The sequence below is a fragment of the Dipodomys merriami genome, unplaced genomic scaffold (genome assembly GCF_024711535.1).
Source record: "Dipodomys merriami isolate MVZ:Mamm:240054 unplaced genomic scaffold, mDipMer1.0.p SCAF_53, whole genome shotgun sequence".
Classification (NCBI taxonomy): domain Eukaryota; kingdom Metazoa; phylum Chordata; class Mammalia; order Rodentia; family Heteromyidae; genus Dipodomys; species Dipodomys merriami.
In genome coordinates, this window is record NW_027206102.1 from 9,600,001 (window position 1) to 9,602,500 (window position 2,500).

The 2,500-nt window shown below is 71.1% G+C and overlaps 2 non-coding genes across 2 annotated transcripts in view; both read left to right on the forward strand.

The window, feature by feature from the left end:
* The first annotated feature begins 1,048 nt into the window (after window positions 1-1,048).
* LOC138811463 (5.8S ribosomal RNA) lies at window positions 1,049-1,201 on the forward strand. Its single transcript, XR_011367405.1, has one exon. It is a non-coding gene; the product is annotated as a 5.8S ribosomal RNA (ribosomal RNA).
* Window positions 1,202-1,851: 650 nt separating this feature from the next.
* LOC138811483 (28S ribosomal RNA) overlaps window positions 1,852-2,500 on the forward strand; it is a 4,899-nt gene continuing 4,250 nt past the window's right edge. The window contains exon 1 of the ribosomal RNA XR_011367414.1: window positions 1,852-2,500. This exon is cut by the window's right edge and continues 4,250 nt beyond it. This is a non-coding gene — a ribosomal RNA (28S ribosomal RNA).

The following is a 2,500-nucleotide window of genomic DNA, read 5'->3' on the forward strand; positions in this document are numbered from 1 at the left end:
TCTCCCGCTGCTGCCGCACGGGACCGCGCGCCTTCCCCGCTGTGGTGTCGCCCCCCGCTGCCTCCGCGGACGTCCTTGTCCAGATCACCCGCTTCCCCCTGCCCCTGCTCCGCCGACCCCGCCTGTGTCCGGGCCCGCGCTCGCTCCCCACGTCCCCGCGCTCCTCTCCCGTTCTACACCACCGCGGGGCACCGCGCCTCAGGCCCCCTGCCTCGCCTCGCCTGTGCGCCCTCGTGGTGTTCCCCTTCCCCGCTGGCTTTCCCGCACTGGGCGCCTCGCGCGTCGGTCGGGGGGGGCTCGGCCTCGCCCGTGTGCGGCTGCCGTCCTCCCCCTCTCCGTCCGCCTTTGCCTTCCCCTCTGCCCCGGTCTGGGGCGGGCTCCCCGCGGTGGCACCTTACCCCGCCTCTGGCGGGGTGGCCCCCGCTACCGGGCTTGCCGCGTCCCGTGACTCGGTTCCCCCCCGCCCCCAGCGGGTGGGGCTGGCGGTGGTGCGGCTCGGGGGGTGAGGAGGTTGTCCGGCGGCCGCCTCCGGGCGTCGCCGCCCCCCTACCTCGCTCGTCCACCCTCTCGTGTCCAGGTACCTAGTATCATGTTCCGGTGCGGAGGTTTAAAGACCCATCGGGGGTCTCCCGTCCGTCCAAGGGGTCGGGACGGCGGGCCCGTGGGGAGGCCGGTCACCGGTCTCTCCCAGACTCCGCCCCCGTCCCGGGTTCGGGGCGGCCCGCGCTCGCTCGCGGGCGGGCCGCTTCTCCCGCCGCCCGGGCTTCCGGGGGTGGAAACCCCCGGGGCGCCTGTGGGGTCGGGGGCGTCTGAGCGCCCGCCTGCCGCGCCCCCCGCACTGGCGTGGCCGTGGCGCCGGGCGTCCCCGTCCCCGTGTCTCGTCTATCCGACCCCCTCCGTGTCTCGTTCTCGTTCTGTCTCTGCTGGCCGGCCTGAGGCGACCCGCCCGCACCCTCCTCTCCCCTCTCGGGCCTGGGGGTGTGGGACCGGGAAAACAGCGCCGTGCCAGCCGCGTGTGCCCCGCGTTGGGCCACGCCCCGATTCGTACGACTCTTAGCGGTGGATCACTCGGCTCGTGCGTCGATGAAGAATGCAGCTAGCTGCGAGAATTAATGTGAATTGCAGGACACATTGATCATCGACACTTCGAACGCACTTGGGGCCCCGGGTACCTCCCGGGGCTACGCCTGTCTGAGCGTCACCTGATGATCAATCACCCCCTGGGGGTTTCCTTGCCCCACGGGGTGGCGCGGCTGGGGGTCTCCCTTCGCAGGGCCCCCTTTCCGGGGCCCTCCGTCCCCCTAAGTTCAGACTTTGGCGGTCGTCGCTTCGCGGTCCCGTCTGGCTTTTAGAGCGAGCGAGCGAGTGAGCGGTCATCCCAGGGGGTTGGTATCCGCGCAGAGATGAGCCCGCCGCCGGGTCTTGTCTATCCCGGCACCCCGCTGTGTTCCGCGGTGCCCGAACCGGGGGATGACGTTTTTGCGCCGGGCGCTCGAGTCGGGTCTCAGGGTGGCCCCGTGTCGCGGCCGCCGGCCGCGAGCGAGTGCGTCGCGGGCTCCCGGTCCCGCGGGACGCCGCGGTCGTGCCGTCTGCCAGACGCGCGCGTCTTCCGCGGGGAGCGTTCCCCGCGCGCCGCCCGCGTTGCCGTGCCGGCCCCGGGTCCCGCCCGCGTCTGTCCCCTCTCGTGTCCCACCCCCGCCGTCCCTCGGGATGGTCGTCAGGCCGCGGGGCCTTCCCCGTGCCGCGGGGCCGTGGCTTTCCCCCCATTGCCGCCGCCGCCACCACCGCCGCCGCCTCCTCCCTCGTGCGATGAGAGCCCGCCCTCCCGCTGCCTTCCTTTCCTCTGAGATGCGACCTCAGATCAGACGTGGCAACCCGCTGAATTTAATCATATTAGTCAGTGGAGGAAAAGAAACTAACCAGGATTCCCTCAGTAACGGTGAGTGAACAGGGAAGAGCCCAGTGCCGAATCCCTGCCGTGCGGCGTGGCGCAGGAAATGTGGCGTACGGAAGACCCACTCCCCGGCCCCGCTCGTGGGGGGCCCAAGTCCTTCTGATCGAGGCCCAGCCCGTGGATGGTGTGAGGCCGGTAGCGGCCCCCGGCGCGCCGGGCCCGGGTCTTCCCGGAGTCGGGTTGCTTGGGAATGCAGCCCAAAGTGGGTGGTAAACTCCATCTAAGGCTAAATACCGGCACGAGACCGATAGCCAACAAGTACCGTAAGGGAAAGTTGAAAAGAACTTTGAAGAGAGAGTTCAAGAGGGCGTGAAACCGTTAAGAGATAAACGGGTGGGGTCCGCGCAGTCTGCCCGGAGGATTCAACCTGGCGGCGCGAGTCCGGCTGTGCTGGTGGTCTCCTGGCGGATCTTTCCCGCTCCCCGTTCCTCCCGACCCCTCCACCCACTGGCACGTCCCCCGCCCTCCCCCCGCTCCGGCGGGAGAGGGTGTCGGGGGCGTCGGGCGGGCGGGGCCGGGGGTGGGGTCGGCGGGGGACCGCCCCCC